This window comes from Delphinapterus leucas, chromosome 8, assembly GCF_059928025.1.
Source record: "Delphinapterus leucas isolate spDelLeu-1000000601 "Yukka" chromosome 8, BTC_Dleu_Yukka2, whole genome shotgun sequence".
Lineage (NCBI taxonomy): Eukaryota > Metazoa > Chordata > Mammalia > Artiodactyla > Monodontidae > Delphinapterus > Delphinapterus leucas.
The window spans coordinates 52,169,323-52,191,111 of record NC_143136.1 but is presented as its reverse complement, the minus strand read 5'-3'; the positions used below and the strand labels follow the sequence as shown (position 1 = coordinate 52,191,111).

At 36.0% G+C, this 21,789-nt stretch overlaps 1 long non-coding RNA gene across 2 annotated transcripts in view; it reads left to right on the top strand.

Moving 5' to 3' along the window:
* Positions 1 to 21,789, top strand: part of LOC149748555 (uncharacterized) — a 264,753-nt gene that overhangs the window by 195,323 nt on the left and 47,641 nt on the right. The window lies entirely within an intron of this gene.

Genomic DNA, 21,789 nt, shown 5'->3' with positions numbered 1-21,789 from the left:
TAACAGCCCATAATCATAGTGAAAACCAGCAGTCTGGCAGCCATTGGAAGGAGCAGAATATAGTTGGAACTCCTTAAAAGTTCTGTTCCCAGAGAACCGGCATTATTTGACTTATCTAATGGTTCTCTAGAGCACTCTACTTGCAAGGTTGTCTTTATTTGACCGTACTCAGAGCTCCTTCAGTGTGAAAAGTCTTTTCTTTGGGGCTTCTGTAGAAAACAATTACAGAAAATTGTTAGCATTGTAGCTGCCTGAGTCATGGATAGCAGTTGGGCAAACAATAGACTAATCAAAAAGCTTAAAAGGAAAAGTTGGGAAATAAGGTGTCCATAAGGGCTTTGGTAAACTCTGAGATATTCCTGGTAATCTAGAAAGCTGTCCAGGGCTGTGTGTCTTCTCAGGAAAGCCCTCCAAAGGCCTTAGGTTCTCACCCTTGGCTGGTGTTGAGGTTCTGCACAAGCTGGAAGGGAAGGCTAAGGCAGTGTTCTCAACTAACTGCCTGGCACAATGATGGAGGCATATCCTAACATGCACTCAGAGCCCTTTGTCAAAGATAAGGAGACTCATTGGTTCTAGGCATTGGAGGAAATCTCTGCCTAATTATAAGCTGACTACTAACCTAACTGAGCAGAGGTTTCAATGGCCCAAAATGACAAAGAATACAGACTTTATGGAATTAGTTCAGAAAAGTCACCAAACAACAACAAACAGCAGTAGCAACAAACCCTGGGGAGGGGGAGATTCTGATTTCCATAGTTCCCACATTACATTATTTAAAAATGTCAATTTTTCAACAAGAGTTTATGAAACATGCAAAGAAATAAGAAATTTGGCCTATAACATGAAAAAAAGCAATCAATAGAAAATGTCCCTTAGGAAGCTCAGGTATTGGACAGATTAAACAAAGACTTCAAATCATCTATTTTAAATATACTCAAAGAAGAAAAATAAACCAAGTTTAAAGAACAAAAGGAAGGTATGGGAACGATGTCTTGTTTTGAAGGGTAGTTTTACTGGATAGAGGATTCTTCGCTGGCATCCTTTTGCTTTCAGCATTTTGAATATGTCATCCCTCAGCTTTCTGGCTTTCATGCTTTCTGATAGAAATCAGCTGTTAATCATATTGAGGATTCCTTGTCTGAGGGGAGTTGCATCTCTCTTGCTGTCTTAAAGAATCCCTATTTGTTTTTGTCTTTCCAGAAATGTGATGTATTGAGGTGTGGTTGTCCTTGATTTTATCCTACTTGGAGTTTGTTGAGCTCCTGGGATGTATAGATTAATGTTTTTCATTAGATTTGGGTACATTTCCCATCATTAGCTCTTCAAATATTCTTTTTGCCTCTTTCTCTCCTCTTCTGCTGGAACTTTGTCTAGGCATATGTAATTTAATATGCTTGATGATATTTTACAGGTCTTTGGGATTATGTTCATTTTAATTCTTTGTTTTTCTGTTCTTCAGACTGGTTAATCTCAATTGACCTATCTTCAGGTTTACTTATTCTTCTGCCTGCTCAAACCTGTTATTGAGCCCTTTTAGTGAATTTAGTTATTGTGCTTTTTGATGCCTCTGTGTGTGTGCATGTGTGTGCACATGTGTGTGTGTGTGTGTATATATATATATATATACTTTTTAAATAATGTCTATCTCTATATTGGTATTCTCCACTGTACTTATAGAGAAAAGATATAGAAAGTGTAAATATATCTGTAACAAGTGAAGATACTGAATTAGTAATAAAAACATCTCACAAAGAAAAGCCTAAGACCAGATTACTTCACTGATGAAAGCTACCAAACTATTAAAGAAGAATTAACACCAATACATTGCAAGTTCTTCCAAAAAAATAAAGATGAAGGAATACATCAAAACTCATTGTATGAGACCAATAACTGCTATTATACCAAAATTAGACAAAGATAACACAAAAAAACTACAAGCCAATATTCTTTATAAATATAGATCCCAAAAATCATTAACAAAATACTATGAAACTGAATCCAGTAACATAGAAAGAGTATTAAACATCATGTCAAAGTGGAATTTATCCCAGAATGTAAGGTCAGTTTAACACATGAAAATCGATCAATGTAATGTACCATACAAATAGAATAAAAGGCAAAACCATGTGATCATCTCAGTAGACACAGAAAAGTCATTGACAAAATTCAGCATCCTTTACTGATAAAAATACCCAACAAACTAAACATAGGACTTCTTCAGCCTGATAAAGCACACACAGGTGTCCCCCGCTTTTCAAAAATTTGCTTTATAACACTTCACTTTTACTAAGGACCTACATTAGTAACTGTTTTCACTAACCAAAAGAAATATGAAGAGGATTTTTCCAGATCTATGCTTTATCTCAATTTACTTTGCGCATCCCTTAGCAAGATGTATCCTTTGCTAATTGCTTCTTTATTTTACACCATTGGAGCTTACAAAAGGTTTCATAGGAATGCTCTACTTTTGGATAGCAGGGAATCCTGTATACAAAAAAACCCACAACTAACATCATACTTAATGGTGAAAGACTGAAAACTTTCCTACTAAGATCAGAAACAAGATAAGGATGTATGCTCTTACCACTTCTCTTCAACATTGTACTGGAGGTTCTAGCCAGGGCAATTAGGCAAGAATGAGAAATAAAAAACATTCTTTATGCTAAGTGAAATAAGTCAGACAGAGAAAGACAAATACCATATGATTTTATTCATATGTGGAATCTAAAAAACAAAACAGAAACAGACACATAGACTTATAGATAGAGAACAAACTGGTGGTTGCCAGAGGGGAGGGCGGTGTGGGGACAGACTAAATAAATGAAGGGAATTAAGAGGTACAAGCTTCCAGCTATAAAATAAGTAAGTCATAGGGATGTAATGTATACATAGAGAATATAGTCAGTAATATTGTAACAACTTTGTATGGCAATGGATGGTAACTGGACTTATTGTGGTGATTATTTTATAATGTATAGTAATGTTAAATCACTATGTTGTACACCTAAAACTAATGTGATATTGTACTTAATAACTTAATACAAACAAGTAAAAGATATCAAATATATATATATATATTTTGAATATTTTATTTTTTTATACAGCAGGTTCTTATTAGTTATCCATTTTATACATATTAGTGTATATATGTCAATCCCAATCTCCCATTTCATCCTCCCCCCCCAACCCTGCGCTTTCACCCTTGGCATCCATATGTTCGTTCTCTGCATCTGTGTCTCTATTTCTGCCTTGCAAACTGCTTCATCTGTACCATTTTTCTAGGTTTCACATATATGTGTTAATATATGATACTTGTTTTTCTCTTTCTGACTTACTTCACTCTGTATGACAGTCTCTAGATCCATCCACGTCTCTACGAATGACTCAATTTCATTCCTTTTTATGGCTGAGTAATATTCCATTGTATATATGTACCACATCTTCTTTATCCATTTGTCTGTCGATGGACACTTAGGTTGCTTCCATGTCCTGGCTATTGTAAATAGTGCTGCAATGAACATTGGGGTGCATGTGTCTTTTTGAATTATGGTTTCCTCTGGGTATATGCCCAGTAGTGGGATTGCTGGGTCATATGGTAATTCTATTTTTAGTTTTTTAAGGAACCTCCATACTGTTCTCCATAGTGGCTGTATCAATTTACATTCCCACCAACAGTGCAAGAGGGTTCCCTTTACTCCACACCCTCTCCAGCATTTGTTGTTTGTAGATTTTCTGATGATGCCCATTCTGACTGGGCATATGAGGTGATACCTCATTGTAGTTTTGATTTGCATTTCTCTAGTAATTAGTGATGTTGAGCATCCTTTCATGTGTTTGTTGGCAATCTGTATGTCTTCTTTGGAGAAATGTCTATTTAGGTCTTCTGCCCATTTTTGGAATGGGTTGTTTGTTTTTTTAATATTGAGCTGCATGAGCTGTTTATATATTTTGGAGATTAATCCTTTGCCTGTTGATTCATTTGCAAATATATTCTCCCACTCTGAGGTCAAATATATTTTTAAAAAGAAATAAAACCCATCCAGATTGGAAAGGAAAAAGCAAAACTCTCTCATTTGCAGATAATATGATCTTGTACATATAAAATACTAAGAAGTCCACTAAAAAAAAAAACTATTAAACTTAATAAACAAGTTCAGCAAGCTTGCAGGATACCAAATCAATACCTAAAAATTAATTATATGTCTCTATGCTTACAGTAAACAATCTGAAAATGAAATTGAAAAAAAAATTCCTTTACAATAGCATCAAAAATAAAATACTTAGAAATAAATGTAACTAAAGAAGAAGTGCAGGGCTTCCCTGGTGGCGCAGTGGTTGAGAGTCCACCTGCTGATGCAGGGGACACGGGTTCGTGCCCCGGTCTGGGAAGGTCCCACATGCCGCGGAGCAGCTAAGCCCGTGAGCCATGGCTGCTGAACCTGCACATCCGGAGCCTGTGCTCCACAACAGGAGAGACCACAGCAGTGAGAGGCCCGTGTACTGCAAAAAAAAAGAAGAAGTGCAAGACCATCGTTAAGTGAAATTAAAGAAGACTTTCAATGGAAAGATTTCACATGTTCATGGATTGGAATACTCCCCAAATTGAGCTACAGATTTAATGCAAACCCTATTAGAATCCCAGCTGTCTTTTTTTTGCAGAACTTGGCAAGATATTTAGTACTAAAATTCATATCAAAGTACAAGAGATGGAGAATAGTTGAAACAATTTTTTAAAAGAACAACAAAAAGGGAAGCCTCACATGTTCCCCGTTCTAAAATTTAGTATAAAATGGAAATTAATCTACACTGTGTGGTACTGGAATGAGTTTATAGATAAAGGTATAGATATAGGTCAATGGGATAGAATTGAAAGTCCAGAAATAAAGCATATATTTATGGTCAGTTAATTTTTGAGGAGGATACCACGACAATTCAATGCAGAATAGTCTTTTAACAAAGTGTGCTGGAACAACTAGATATCCAGTAGCAAAATAATTGGATTCCTTCTTCATATTATATACAAAAAGTAAGTCGAAATAAGTCATAAACCTAAATATAAATGCTAAAACTATCAGACTCTTAAAAGAAAACATAGGTGTATACTTCATGATGTTGGATAAGCTAATATTTTCTTAGATATGGCACCTAAACAATAAGCAACTACAGAATACATAGATAAATTGAAATTCAACATCGAAAATGTTTCTACTTCAAAGGACACTATCAAGAAATTGAAAAGACAACACAGACACTGGATGTGGTAATGACTTTTTAAATATGACACCAAAGGCACAAACTGTGAAAAAATAATTGATAAGCTGAACTTCCTTAAAGTTAAAAATTTCTGGTCTGTGAAAGACAGGGTTAAGAGAATAAGAAGGCAAAACCACAGACTGGGAGAAACTATTTGCAAAAGATAAAATATTTGATAAAGGTCTGTTATTCAAAATATACAAGGAACTCTTACGATTCAATAATAAGAAAACAAGCAATCCAATTAAAAAATGAGACCAAGACCTTAACAGACACCTCACCAAAGAAGATATAAAGATAGCAAATAAGCATATGAAAAGATGCTCCACATTATAGAGCATCAGGGAAATGCAAATTAAAACAACAGTGAGAGGGCTTTCCTGGTGGCGCAGTGGTTGAGAGTCCGCCTGCCGATGCAGGGGACCCGGGTTCGCGTCCCGGTCCGGGAAGATCCCACATGCCGCGGAGCGGCTGGGCCCGTGAGCCATGGTCGCGGAGCCTGTGCTCCACAAGGGGAGAGGCCACAACAGTGAGAGGCCCGCGTACCGCCAAAAAAAAAAAAAAAAAAAAAGATAACCAACAAGGACCTATATATAACACAGGGGATGCTGCTCAATATTCTGTAATAACCTAAATGGGAAAAGAATTTGAAAAAGAATAGATACATGTGTATGTATGACTGAATCACTTTGCTGTACACCTGAAACTAACACAACATTGTTAATCAAGCATGCTCCAATATAAAATAAAAATTTAAAAAAACACAACTAAACATACTCTTATATAATCCAGCAATTATGCTCCTTGGTATTTACCCAAAGGAGTTGTAAACTTTATGCCCACACAAAAGGCTGCATACAAGTGTTTATATCAGCTTTATCCATGATTGTCATAACCTAGAAGCAACCAAGATGTCCTTCAGTAGGTGAATGGATAAATAAACTGTGGTACATCAGGCAATAGAATATTATTCAACACTAAAAAGAAATGCACCATCAAGCCATGAAAAGACATGGAGGAACCTCGAATGAGTATTACTAAGTTCAAGAAGTCAAACTGAAAAGAAGTTAATCATACATATTGTATGAGTCCAACTATATGACATTCTGGAAAAGGTAAAACTATGGAGACTGGAAAAAGAGTAGCAGTTGCAGTGGACTGGGGAGAGGGAGGGATAAGCAGAGCACAGAGGATTCTTAGGACAGTGAAACATTGCTGCATGATATTATAATGGTTGATGCATGGCATTATACATGCCCCAAACCCATAGAATATACAACACCAGGAGTGAACCATAATAACCATAACCATAATAACCATAACTATAGACCTTGGGTGATTATGATATGTCAGTGAGGTTCATTACTTGTAACTCTGGTGGGGGATGTTAATAGTAGGGGAGTCTATGCATGTGTGAGGGCAGGGAGCATATGGGAAAAATCTCTACCTTCCTCTCAGTTTTGCTGTGAACTTAAAACTGCTCTTAAAAAAGTCATATATATGACTTTTAAAAAGGCAACACACAGAATGGGAGAAAATTTGCAAATCATCTATCTGATAAGAGTCTAGAATTCAGAATATAAAACTGTTACTATTCAAATATTTTTTAAAAACCACAAAACGAATAAAAGGAGAAAGGGGGGCTTCCCTGGTGGTGCAGTGGTTGAGAGTCCGCCCGCTGATGCAGGGGACACGGGTTCATGCTCCGGTCTGGGAAGATCCCACATGCTGCGGAGCGGCTGGGCCCGTGAGCCATGGCTGCGCCTGCGCGTCCGGAGCCTGTGCTCCGCAACGGGAGAGGCCGCAACAGTGAGAGGCCCGTGTACCACAAAAAAAAAAAAAAAAAAAAAAAAAAGGAGAAAGGATTTTTACAGACATTTCTCCAAAGAAGATATACATGGCCAAGAAGCACATGAAAAGATGTCCAGTGTCATTTGACATCAGGGAAATCTAAATCAAAACTAAAATAAGATAACCCTTAACACCCAACAGCATGGCAGTAATCAAAAATTGAACAAAAGGATGTGGAGAAATTAGAACACTCATACATCGCTGGTCGGAATGTAAAATGATGCAGCCACTTTGGAGAACAGTTAGGCAGTTAAGTTAAACATAGGGTTACCATTTGACCCAACGTTTCCATTCCTAGGGATATGCCCAAGAGAATGAAAATATATATCTACAGAAAAACCTGTACACAAACGTTCATAGCAACTTTATTTATAACAGCAAGATAGTAGAAACAACCCAAATATTCATCACTGATGATTTCATAAACAAAATGTGATATGTCTACACAATGGAATATTTTTCAGCCATAAAAATGAACGACATACTGAGTCATGCTACAACAAGGATGAACCTTGAAAGCATTGTGCTAAGGGAAAGAAACCAGACACAAAAGGCCACATGTTATATGAACTGATTTATATGAAATATTTAGAATAGACAAATCTCTAGATACAGAAAGTTAATTAGTAGTTGCCAAGGGCTAGAGGGAAAAATGGGAAGTAACTACTGTTGGCTTTGGGATTTCTTGGGCTGATGAAAATATTTTGGGATTAGATAGCGACAGTGGGTACACAATCTTGTTAACATTTGAAAAATATAACTGGTACATTTTAAAATGGTAAATTGTATCATATGTAAATTAGATATTAATAAAAAAAAATTTCTCACCACCTGTCCCCCACTGCCAACGATTATAGTCAAAGTTAACGGTAAAGGATGACTCACACTGTCACGTTCACGCTGACAGGGAAAGAACATTTTTAACTTCCTCTTCACCCGTATCAAGTCTCTAGTTAGCCTATGAGCAGTGATCCTATTTTACCCTCTCCCAGTCCTCCACACATCAACATTGTATACAACTAAAACCATGTTATTAACACTGCAGATAAGCTAGAAAGAAAATAAATTTTAAAAGGGCAATAAAATATGTTGTATGTGAGAAGAAATTATCAGAACCTTCCTTAAAACTAGTCTGATGATATTACTCCTGCTTTGCAAACACCCAAAGGCTCCCTATTACCTTCAGAAAAGAGTCTACGTTCCTTATTCTGACCTGCAAGGCCTTTGCAGTTCTAGCCCAACTTCCTAGAATCAGACAAGCCCTTTCTAAACTCTAGTCACATTGAATCTCTCACTGTTTTCTGAACATAATTTAAGAGTTTTCATGATTCAGAACCTTTAAACATAGTTTTACTTCAAACTGGAAAGTAGGATGTCTTTGGTTGATTTGCCCTAGAGTGGTTTTATAGCTTTCTTTTCTTAAAACACAAATTAATGGCTCAGTGGTTACTATTCATAACTCAACCAGTGAACTGTAGGTCTATTTCCTTTGATAAACATGATCTGTCAGACATAATACCATCATTCTAAATACTGTGTTAAGAAAAATTATCCAAAATTTAGGAATAAGACAAAGTAGAACTTCTTTCAATGTTATACTGGAGCATTGTTCATCTAGGGGAATGGAGCTTTGTTTATGTGACTATTAACTGCTGATTAAGGCCCAGACTCTGTGTTTCATGTTAATTATAGATTTTTATTTGGTAGAGATACAAATGAATTCTTCCTCGTAGAAGAGTTAACCACAAATGTTATGGTTTTACTGACTATAGAATATTACGTTGTTTTGTAGCTGACTCAGCAATCTTATTCTGGTTTTCTTTCATTTCCTATAAATACTCATTGAACCAGTGTTATCATCTTCCTGGTTTCCTTATTAGTGAGTTAAGTACACGCACTTATTCTACACTTGTAGAAGAAGTATGTTATTACCTTTTATGTTTCACAGTTTTACATTAAGTTACTAATCTAAGTTGTCCGGTTTTCAGAAATCTTTCCAAGACTTGTGTCATAATCAAATTTTTTAAAATAAATTTATTAATTTTATTTATTTATTTTTGGCTGCATTGGGTCTTCGTGGCTCTGTGCAGGCTTTCTCTAGTTGCAGTGAGCCAGGGCTACTCTTCGTTGCGGTGCGTGGGCTTCTCATTGCGGTGGCTTCTCTTATTGCAGAGCATGGGCTCTAGGCCCAAGCACGGGCTTCAGTAGTTGTGGCTCACGGGCTTAGTTGCTCCGCAGCATGTGGGATCTTCCTGGACCAGAGCTCGAACCCGTGTCCCCTGCATTGGCAGACGGATTCTTAACCACTGTGCCACCAGGGAAGCCAATAATCAATTTTTTTTTAACTCCAAAAGATTTTTTTAAAGAAAGAGTCCATATTTAAAGGAAAAACATGAGCCTTTTACATTTCAAATCAATCTACTTTCTCGTAGCCCAATGCATTAAGTATGGGTGATGAGCAGAGAGCCTCGCAGGCATATACCCCTTCTGCATCTGTTTCTTCAGAGTAATATAAATCCTATGTCCTATTTTCACCCACAGGCAGGTCCTTGAAGAGATATTATTTATGAAGTGGAGAAATAAAGGACTCCAAATGATGTAATAGCAAATCTGATTAATGGAATCCATGTGAAATTCTTGACATTCATTTGCCTTAATTGAATGCCTAATCGTGACTCCCAGATGTTAGACTTTTTTTTTTAATGTGGGCATGTAATATATAAACTTTTTTCTCTCTTTTTCGTTTAGAGATTTAAATTATTATTCATTTTGGGATTCCCATTAAATTGTGCTGTATCCTCAAACCACTTTTTACCCAACAAATGTTAACAGAAATGCTTTTGTATGAAGTGTATTCACTAATATTTAAAAATGCTAAAATAATAGAAGAATAAAAATGCAGCTTGAATTTTGGTATATCCATTTATAATTATTACCCACAAAAGTTAAAAAAAATTAATATGTAGCAAAAAAGAAAAAACCATGCTTAAAAATGGTATATGCAAACTGATGATAGATGACAGACAAGATGTATGTGGGTTTTAAGAAAAATTATAGGGCAGGATAGACTTACATTCTTGATATTCTTGTCCTTGGCTTATTACCTTTGGTGCAGTAACTATAGACTTATTCCTGACAACACATTTATTGTTTAAATTCTTCTGTTTTATGAATTACCTGGGTTTTCAACATTTTGCTTTATATCACACTTCTCTAAACACTAACAATATCATACTTTTTAAGTTTTCCTTTGAGTTTTTTAGGTTTGCTTGGTTTTTTTTGTATTTAAGCATAAAAATCTGAATGGAATAAATACACTTCAGATGGAAAGTTAAAATTCTTTATGGAAAGTAATTGCTATTTTCATGCCAAAATATTAATAATAAGACAAAGAATAATTCTATTTTAAGTGAATTTGCATGGTTTTGATAAGTTTCAGGGAAATGAATCTTTGGTTCCTGCTTTAATTCAGACAAGAAGCAAAGGATTTTATGTATAAAAGATTTTTCAATATGCTTCATTGCTACAAAGTTTCTTTTATTTCCCTAAAGGATTACTTCCCTATTATGAAGAAATGACTCTCTAAAGGACAGTCATTTATTACACCTGAGCCTTCCTGGTCCCACTTGTACCACATGCTGCTTAATCATTTGCCATGATTTAGGAAGGTTGCCATGATTTAGGAATGTTGCCATGACCACTCAATTAGACAATGGCTTTGGATGCGGCCTATAGCATGAGGCACATCCTTAGCACACATTGAGAACCGTCTTGTTAATTTGACAGAATCCAGCAACAGCCACAATGTTATGAATATCCCGCAGACAACAGACAACCTATCCCGGAGGACTAAAGTAGTCACTAGTTTTCTTTGATACAGCTAGGCAGATGTGGTGTTGCCATAGAGTAGAAATGGAGCCATGGAGAGAAGGAAGTAGACTACGATCTAGGAAACTGGATTTCTAATTCTGGCTCTAATACTCTTTATTTAGCTTTTGACCCTTGGGTAATGGTATTCTGAGCTTCGGTTTCCTCCTCAATATAGAATGTGAGCTATAGCTGATAATTTCTTTGACATTTCCCTAATGAATGGCACACTTCTATGTAAGTTATGTTAAAGGTAGAAAATATTTTGCAAAATATTACCAGGGTATTTATGAAAAGTCTCACTGGCTTATTTCCATGCTGCATCCTGAAACAATGTGATTAAAAATCAAACATTATAAGACAGGATAACTAATTTAAAACTGTAATTGTCAAAAAATTTTATTTACTTCTGGGCCAGTGATATAGAATTGCCAGACAATATACTTTAACAGTAGTTTTATGGCAGAGCTTCCCGTGGGGAAAACAGACACATGTCCTTATGTCTAGATAATGAAATCTGAAGGATAAAGGAAATATGAATGAGTTATGAAGATAAATTTTACTGAATTCACAATTATGCCTTGGACCAGTCCTGCATTATTAAGGTTTGAAATAATCTCCATCTGGTAAATTTTTTAGACTGTGGAAAATAGGTAGAATGTATTCAATAAACGGTATAGGTATAGTCCTCGAAATAAATGAATTCACTTGGTACATAATTAAAACAGATTTAAAACTAACACTTTAACTTTTAGCTTCTTTTTTTTTTACTCTATCATTTCAATAATAATCTATTTGTGAAATTCAACATGTAATTTTATTTTTTACCTTCATAGGTCTGCTTAAAGTAAATGAGTATTAATTTACATGGACTATAATGTCTAGGGCAATATGACTGTGTGGTTCTCTTTGCATGATACCCAGTATTAGTAGAGTAGAAATGTGAAACACTTTGCAGTGCTCCCTAGTACAATGCAAAGGTCATAAATTTGGAGCTGGCATATCTAGTTTCTTTTCAAATCATTTCTGACTGATAACGGACAAGCCAGTTAGAGTTTCTGAGACATTTTCCCCATTTATAGAAATAGGCATAATAATATTATGCAGGATCTTTCCAATGTGTAAACAATAACATGAAACAATGACGTTTATTTCCAGGGTAGTATCTGTGCACATTCACTCAAGTAAATTATTTTTCCCATGTTGCTAGACGTTAAGAGCAAGAGACGCACTTGGCGGTTTGATCAGGAATAGGAAAGGAGATGGAGGAGGAGTGGAAGGACAAGGACAGCATTTTACAGGTTTTCAAAATACGACATGTGCAGCTCATCTCTTTAAAAAAAAGCACTAGTAACGCCTATCCCACATCACCTGTGAGCATTAATTGAGAAAAATGTCTTAAATGCTTTGAGGTTTTCTCTTTATAATTTCTAAAATAGAAATAGCTTGTTTTACTTGATATAAAGGATATCTGCCATTATAATTTTTTTTTTTTTTTTTTTTTTTTTTTTTGCTGTACGCGGGCCTCTCACTGCTGTGGCCTCTCCTGTTGCAGAGCATAGGTTCCGGACGCACAGGCTCAGCAGCCATGGCTCACGGGCCCAGCTGCTCTGCGGCATGTGGGATCTTCCCGGACCGGGGCACAAACCCGTGTCCCCTGCATCGGCAGGCGGACTCTCAACCACTGCGCCACCAGGGAAGCCCTGCCATTATAATTTTGATGCATATCTTTAAAGACTTTCTGTACCTAAATAAAGAGAAAAAATTCCCCAAAGAATGGGGTTCTATACGTACAATATTTTGAAATCTGATTTTTTCCTAATAATATCAATTGAAGAACTCCTATGTCAAATACAGATTTACCACATATTTTGAATGGTTGAATAGCATTCCATTTTATGGATATATTACAAGTTATTTAAGCAGTTCCAAATTGTTTGACATTATCTTGCTTATAGGAGTGAAAAATTGGGAGCTATAATCAACTTTGCTGTATGTAAATACTTGTGCACTTGTCTGAGTGCTTCCTCAAGATAAATTAGTCAACAGTTATGCCCTGTATTCAGACTTGACATATGGTGCTGAAAGCCAGTATATTACTTACCTTTATTGCATTTAAAAACTCACCCCCCAAACTTAGTGGCTTGAATAACAATAATCCTGTATTATTACCTATGGTTTCCATTGGTGAGAAATTCAGACACCCTAGGGTTGGCTTGGCTGTACTTTGTGATATCTGGATCTCAGCTGGAAGACTAGAAGTCTAGGGGCTACGGTCATATGAAGACTTGGTCATTCACTCATATTTCTATGTGTCTGGTGGTTGATGTTAAGCACTGGCTGAGTGCCTACCTTCTTCACATGGTGGTGGCTGGGTTTCAGGAGAAAACATCTAGAGAAAGAGAGAGAGAACACTAGGTAAAACCATATTGTATTTTATGCCTTGGAAGTCACACAGTATCACTTCACCACATTCTGTTAGTTGAAGCAGTTACAAAGGTCACTGAAGTTGGGACTTCCCTGATGGTGCAGTGGCTAAGAATCCACCTGCCAATGCAGGGGATGTGGGGTTGATCCCTGGTCCGGGAAGATCCCACATGCTGTGGAGCAACTAAGCCTGTGCGCCACAACTACTGAGCCTGCGCTCTAGACCCCACAAGCCACAGCTACTGAGCCTGTGTGCTGCAACTACTGAAGCCCGTGTGCCTAGAGCTGGTGCTCTGCAGCAAGAGAAGCCACCACAATGAAAAGTAGCCCCTGCTCGCCACAACTAGAGAAAGCCCTTGCGCAGCAACGAAGACCCAATGCAGCCAAAAATAAATTAATTAATTTTAAAATAAAGAAAAGGTCACTGAGGTTCAGGGGGAGGGGACATAGACCCCACTGCTCAATGGAGGAGAGTTGATGTTGCACTTATAAGAAAAATGCGACATGGATTATATATTGCTACTGCTCTCTTTGGAAAACAGTATCTGCCCTAGCCAGTATTAGGACTTTTGATATATATTTTGAGTGATATCTTTGCCTATCCAATAATATGAAAAATAGTATTTCACTATGATTTTAGTTTGTTTTTATGATTAAATATCCCAAACATTGTTTTACAAGTTACTTACCATTCGTATTTTTCATGATTTTTTTGTTGTTGCTGTTTGACATAATCTTTATGTTTCTATGGATGTATTTAGTTGTTTAATAGTGACTTATAAAACATCTTCATGAATTGGGAGATTCGGATTGACATGTATACACTGATGTGTATAAAATGGATGACTAATAAGAAAAAAAATCTTCATATACTGTATTGAGAAAATAATTCTTTGTCAGTTTCATTGAAAACATTTTTTCTAGTGTGTCTTTTTTTTATTGCTTTATTGCATTATTCATTCTTTGTAAACTTTTAAATATGTTTCTATCTTATATGCCATGCTTAGGTATACCTTCCTTACCCCAGAATTACAAAAACAACTTTTTTACTTGTATTTGTTTGTAAGTTACAACAAAATTAATTCCATATAGATTAATGACAGGATCTAACAGTTTTCCAGGTTTTTAGCTATTCAGTTTTGTTTGTTGAAATCATCAAAATAGCAACACATTTTTTAAAACAGTAATATCCAAAGAAAAGTAGAGAAGAAATCCAATGCTGATTATGTTCTGTTGAATAATCTGTGTCTGTTCTACATATGGAAATGTTACATTTGTCATGTATTAACTCCCATATATGCTTGAGTCTCTGGACTTTTTATTATTGATCTCTATTGTAATTTAATATCACGTTGCTTTAATCATTACAGTTTAAAAAATACATTTTAATACCTGGAAAGCTCCCTTTCTCTAATGTAATCCATGAAGAGCTGTTAAAATACTAGGTCTCTAACTCTGCTTCCTCCCTGGTGATATTATTCAGGCTCATGGCTTTAAGCACTTTCTATGATGACAGCTTCCCTTTTCATATCTCCAGTCCAGGCCTCTTCTGTGAATGCCAAAGCCAGTTACTCCCTAGGAAGCTGAACAGGCCCCTTTGTTTCAACAAGTCAGAACTAAACCCTTAAATTTTCTTCTTCTCTGTAGATCTTCCAGGTCTTCTCCATCCCAATAAATAGCATTATACCAGCTACTCAGGTAATGTGAAAGGCAGATTTAGGGTTGTGGTAGCCAATCGTCAGTCATTATATCAGCGTAGAAATCGTTGCATTCTTCTAACATATCCATCAAAATAGGAAATGTGACTTTAGGGGGACAAGTTAAATCTACACTGAATCTGGAGTGTCAAAATTTGTGCCTCATTTAGCAGGTGAACACGGGGTGCTAAAAAGGTGAGTCAAGGACCCTTGGTCCTGCAGAGTATGTTAGGAGTTTATTTTTGTGTTAATAGAAGGGAAGCGGTGTCTTCAGCCTCTCAGGCCATTGTGGTTTCTTGCTAGTTTCTGAGGACTAAACAGTGTTAATAAGTTTGCCCATAAGCAAGGAATGTACTAATACACTTCTGCATTTCTCATAAAGAATATTTTTTAAATAATTGTATCTTCTTATATGCTTTAAATAATTAAAGTAAATATGTAGTTTGAAAAAGTGAAGGTCAAAATAATCCTGAAGAGGGCTTCCCTGGTGGCACAGTGGTTGAGAGTCCGCCTGCCGATGCAGGGCACATGGGTTCGTGCCCCGATCTGGGAAGATCCCACATGCCGCGGAGCGGCTGGGCCCATGAGCCATGGCCACTGAGCCTGCACGTCTGGAGCCTGTGCTCCGCAACGGGAGAGGCCACAACACTGAGAGGCCCGCGTACCGCAAAAAATAATAATAATAATAATAATAATCCTGAAGAACATGCCAAGTGAAGAATTATAGACTTCAATAGGAAGTAAAGGTTAACATTGAAAATCATACGTTAAAACAAGAGTAAGTTCCATTTTCACTATCGTTAGATGAATAATTTAAAATATAGCAACTCTAATAAGAATATAAAATCAGTGGAACAATATAAGATGATTTTGAGGAAAATTTAAAAAAACACACATGAAACAAATGATGAATGAATTGTACACATTATTATTTGGTGATAGATAATCATTTTGTATCTGGTGACCATCCTTTTATTATTTAGTAAAAATAGTCATACACAGCAACAAGTTTTATAAATAGTAATATCTACAGAAAACAAGAAGAAGTCTTGTGCTGTTTGTCCTCCATTTGCCCTTTAGGTGTATTCTCTGCTCTTTTCCATGGTGATCTAGCCTCCAGTAGGCTGACTTCTACCAACTGCATCATCTTAACTCCCTCACCTTTTTAATTTCTCTTGGGTTCATCCAATGGGAGGGACCAGGTAGATATCAGAGAGCAGAAGAGAAGGGGAAGGGAGGAGGGGAAGGAAATAGAAAGCCAAAGAGAGAGCCATAGGGAAAGAGCTAGAATGTGTTTTGGTTGCAAATATGTTCCTTTACTTGTAGTTGGTCCATTTCCCATGACTTAGCTCTCATCAGACTCAGTATCACCACCATGCTTTGGCCCCTTCAGGCTTTGAGGTGGTAATGGCTTTCCAAGGTTGCTGCCCTTGGAGTACTTTACCATTCTTTGTTGGTCCTTAACCCTGCCACACTTCTGAAGATACTCTCTTCATTAAAATCTCTCTAATCATCTCTTTGAGAGAGCCTTCTGTTTCCTCCCTGGACCTTGATTGATGAAAGTTCCAACTTTGGTTCTTCAGCCGTATTCACAAAAGGAAAAAGCGTAACTTGTGAACCCTACAGTGATCATCCTTACAAAGCTATTATGATCACTTACTACTCTTATATCACTTCAGTCCAACTTAAACTTCTTTTGGGTGGCTTTGCATAAACCAAGTACCAAGCAATAGCAGGATGATAAAAAGAAAGATAAGACAGAATGCCTGTCCCTCAAGAAGCTTGGCTTATTCAGCAGACAATTTATAAACACTTGAAAAATTTTAACAAGATTATGTTATGACAGGATGTGAAAAAGAGACATTAATAGAAAGTAAATATAACTGAAAGCAGAAAAGAAAATGATGATTTGGTCTAGCAGGAAAGGCTTCACTGAGAAGATGGGACTTTAACCAGACCTTGGAAGATGTAAATATGTTCCTGTATGACTCCACCAGTAAGTGTTTCCTGTCTGTTGCATCACACAAACAGTACTTTTTTTTTCATTTGGAGTCCTCTTTCAATATCCTAGAGTCATTATGTACAACCCAAGGTAGTATCTACACGTGACTACTAGATTGGTTTCTTGGCTGACCTACCCTGTGCCAGAATATGCTTTGAGTTACATAATGATTCTTTGCTCATCTGTTTGATGCACATTATGCCAACACTGTGTCAGGCACTCAGGAAGGTTTACATGAGGAGAGAATTTCTAGACGATTACATAGGAAGGATTTGCTAAAAGTGACCCCAAAAGACTCCTTAGGGCAAGAAATGGCCCAGCTCTAGAGTCATCAGATCTGTTTTTAATTCCCAGCTCCTCCATCTGCTAGTCATATGATCTTAAACAAATAAATTTATGTTGTCCCAGTGCCCTTTTCTGTAGAACTGTGGTTTTCATATCTTCTCAAGGGGTTCATGTTGAGTTCTAAATGAAATAATATTTAAAGGGTTTATTACTCGCTCACCTCAGGTAATTTCTTATAAATGACATCTATTTGTATTCTACGACCTTCCTCTTCCTATTGTTCTTGCTATTCCTAATTATTAGATTATTATTATTTTACAGTGAGTAGTACACACATACCTTGCAAGAAATCTTAAGGTATAATAGCAAAATTACATCCACATTAGAATGTGGTAAAGAGCAAGATTGATGACACTCTCAAAATTGAATTCCTGATGTGGAGATCAAAAAGTGTGAGGAAGGAGGTGAGATATACATGAAACAAATAAAGATTTAACCATAGAATCATGTGTTCCTTAGGAGAAAACATGAAATGTTAGAAAAGGAACATCTAAAGATGTAACTTAAAAACTTACTTTAGAGGAAAAAGAAAAAATGACCTGACTGTGCTGGTCAGAAGGGGTCACCACATTCTAGGCAAAATCACTGAAAAAAGAGATTCACACCTGGACTAAGTGTAACACAAATTTTAGTCATAAAAATAAAAAGAAAGCCCAGAAATTTAAAAAACAAGAGACCTACAATGTACTAAAAATGAAGCAGTCCTCAGATTTCTCCTCTACAGTGTATGTCAGAAGAAAATGAGAAAATGAAACATCTACAGATTTGAGGAGGAAATTGTAATCCCAAATGTTTATACACAGCCAAATTGTCTTTCATGTATGAGGACAACAGAGCTACATTCACAGATGTGTAAACCTTAATCAAAGTTTTACAGAATGTATTGCCCACATACCTGTAAAAAAAAAAAATCCTAGAAATGGTATTCCAACCAAGCTAGAGATTGCTGAAAATTAATAGCTCAAGAATGAAAAGCATAGGATATAAAATCACTTACAAATCTTTCTACCCAAGTTTCACCACAAGCTTCAGTTTCTATGGTCTGCTTTTCTTTACTTAAAATTTGTCCTGAGAGATCTTTAATTATGATTTTTCACTCATTTCTTTTCACAGAGATATTTTTCATTCTTTTGTACGGCTTTTTTTTTTTAATATATAGCTCCATAGCATTCCATTTTATGGATACACCATAACTTATTAAACCCGTCTGCCATTGATGGACATTGAGATTATTTTCAATATTTTTCTATTTCAAAGAATGACGGAACTCTATTTGTAGGATAAATTTCCAGATTTGGTATTACTGGGTCCAAAAGTATATGCATTTGTGATTTTGATATTCACTATCAAATTGTACCACATAGTATTTGTACAATTTTTTACTTCTATCTTTAATGTATGGGAGTACTCATTTCCCCAAAGTATCATTAATGCAGTGTATTATCATATTTGGATTTTTATCAGTTTTCTAGGTAAAAAATGATACCTCAGTGTAGTTTGAATTTATCTTATTATAAGTGAATTGGAGTACTTTTTCATGTGTGTTAAGAACCATTTTTTCCCTTTACATGGACTGAGTGTTCATACCCTTTGTCTATTTTTTTTTGCGGTACGCGGGCCTCTCACTGTTGTGGCCTCTCCCGTTGTGGAGCACAGGCTCCGGATGCGCAGGCTCAGTGGCCATGGCTCACTGGCCCAGCCGCTCCACGGCATGTGGGATCTTGCCGGACTGGGGCACGAACCCGTGTCCCCTGCATCGGCAGGCGGACTCTCAACCACTGCGCCACCAGGGAAGCCCCCCTTTGTCTATTTTTAATTTCTAGCAGCTCTGTATATATTAGGGAGATTAGCTTTTTGTCTGTGATACGAGTTGCAAATGTTTTCTGGTTTGCCATTTTTCTTTTGACTTTTCCTAAGTTTTAGATATTTAGGCTTTAACATGCATGTGTTTTAATATATATGCAATATATATACTTTATAGCTCGATTATGAGTCATAGTTTAAGTCTTTCCTTCCCTAAGATTATAAAGGAATTTTCCCATTTTTATTCTATGACTTTTTTTTACATTTATATCTTTCATTTAACCGAAATTTATCTTGGTGTACATGGTGAGGTATGAATCCCATATATTTCTTTTGTTTATTCAACATTATTTATTAAATAGTTCTTCTTTTACCTACTTATTGCGTTGCCATTTGTATCAATTATTAAATCCCAATGTGTATTTTGGTCCAACTAGTGTTCTCTAAGGAATGAGATTCTGGGTAGTTCTTATTTTTTCTTTTAATTTTTTTTATGTTTAAAATTTACTACAACAAACATATGACTTTTATAATTAAGAAAAAATAAATTTTAAGTTTTCTTCTCAAAGCTAGCATATAAAAGTATGTGCATTTTATAGAATCTTAATTTTGTTTTTAAAAATAAAGAAACAGCACAAATAAAGTACTCTAAAATATTAACAGTGATTCTCTCCTCATAGTTTCACTATGGCTTACCTTTTCCTTCTATTTTTTCTGTTGCTTTTACAATTTTATGCACTAGTGTATGAAAAATCTCTAAGTTAAAAAATTAAGTTTTTGTGGTAAATGAAATGTGTCTTGTGTCACAGAGGAATTTGAGGTTATCTTATGTATTTAAAGGATTATGTGGAAATTAAATGATACTTTCTGTCACTGACTTTCATTAACATTACTTAGATTTTCAGATCACATTAATTCAACTCCAAATTCCTCTCACATTCATCAAAAAAGCATGTTGACTGCCAAATCCATTCAAATATCTATATAACTTTTTTTTATAAAGTACTAGAAGAAACATTAAAATATATTCCTAAACTTCTACTTGTAATAATTTCTGAACTAAAATTTTAGTTACAGAAGTAGAAACACTAATAGTGCCACTGTACTGATAGCATTGTCATAATCTGTGACTTATATTTGCTTATTATGAGATAACGAACCTCAAAACATCTTCACTTTGACATAGCAGTTTTGTAAATTAGACAGTTCAGAATAATTATTTTTCTTTTTATGGAAAAACAAAATTCTCTGACACAATTTTTCGGTGAGTCATATCTTTAAATTTTAGGTTTATATAAAAGGAATACAAATAATTGAGCTTTTATCAATCCTTTTAATCTTTTACATTTGTATCCCCTTGCATAACGGTCTCAAGGGACTTTTTAATTAATAAATAAGCAGTGAGGTTTCAAAACACCAGGAAAATACACAATTTATTACTTAACTTGGAAGAGTTCATTCTTTCTTTTAAACCAAATGACAAAGCAGAACAAGTCCTTAAGTCATGAATTTTAAGTTTTCAAAATTTCATTTATATTCCCTCCCTTTCATTTAATATTTCTTCTCAGAAACAGCACCTACTTAAAAAATAAAGTCAGCTTTAGATTCGTAAATTCTGTATTTATAGAACTCAAATTAATGCGGGATTTCCGTAACCTAAGATGACACAGTTATGAAGAATAGCACCCCTACGATTTTTACCTTGTGTCTGACCACAGAAAGAGATGTAAAGTACAGTTATAGTCAGGATTCTCCAACCCAAATGTGCTTGTTAAGTTTGTTTATCCAGTCAAACCACATGCCACACAGCTGCAAACTATTTAGAGAAGGTTTACTAGACACTCCTCTGTCTAGGAATGTTCTCTTTCTTTTCGATTTTCTGCCTCATATCACACTGGGGACTACCTAATGTGACTACATTAAGTGTTTTCTGAACCACTGCTACTTCTAAATAGTTCTGATGTCTTTGGGGGCATACTTCCCTCAAAAGCCAGATTTCCTTGGAAGGGATTCTGGTTCAATTAATTAATTTAGCATATTGAGTATATAGGTTGATACAAACAACCACAATTATTGTTTTGTCTAACAATGGCCTAGGTGCTGGGGCTGAAGCAGGGAATAGGGCACACAGATGGCTATTTTTATGGAGAGTACATCTTGGTGGGGGAGACCTAAAATCAATAAACAACCAAATAATGAAAAGAGAACATTCCAGAAAGAGCTGATATGCACATAAAGAATAACTGGGTGACAAGTTTCCTGAAAGGCCTTTTGCAGGTCTATTTTCTAAAGAATCTAGAGGAGCATAATTCACGTCAAGAGGCAGCAAATCTCTATCATGTTCCCTTTCCCTCATTGAGACTTTAGAGGGAGAAATAAAGATGGGGAATCCAAAACCAAATCCAAACCAAACCCCCCCCCCCAAAAATATATATATATATGGTTTGCGGGGACAGAGCAAAGAAAAGGTATAGGCAGAACTGCTGGCCCAGCAAGCATGAACACCAAGACCAAGTGGCTGGGGGAACATGTGCCCACAGTAAG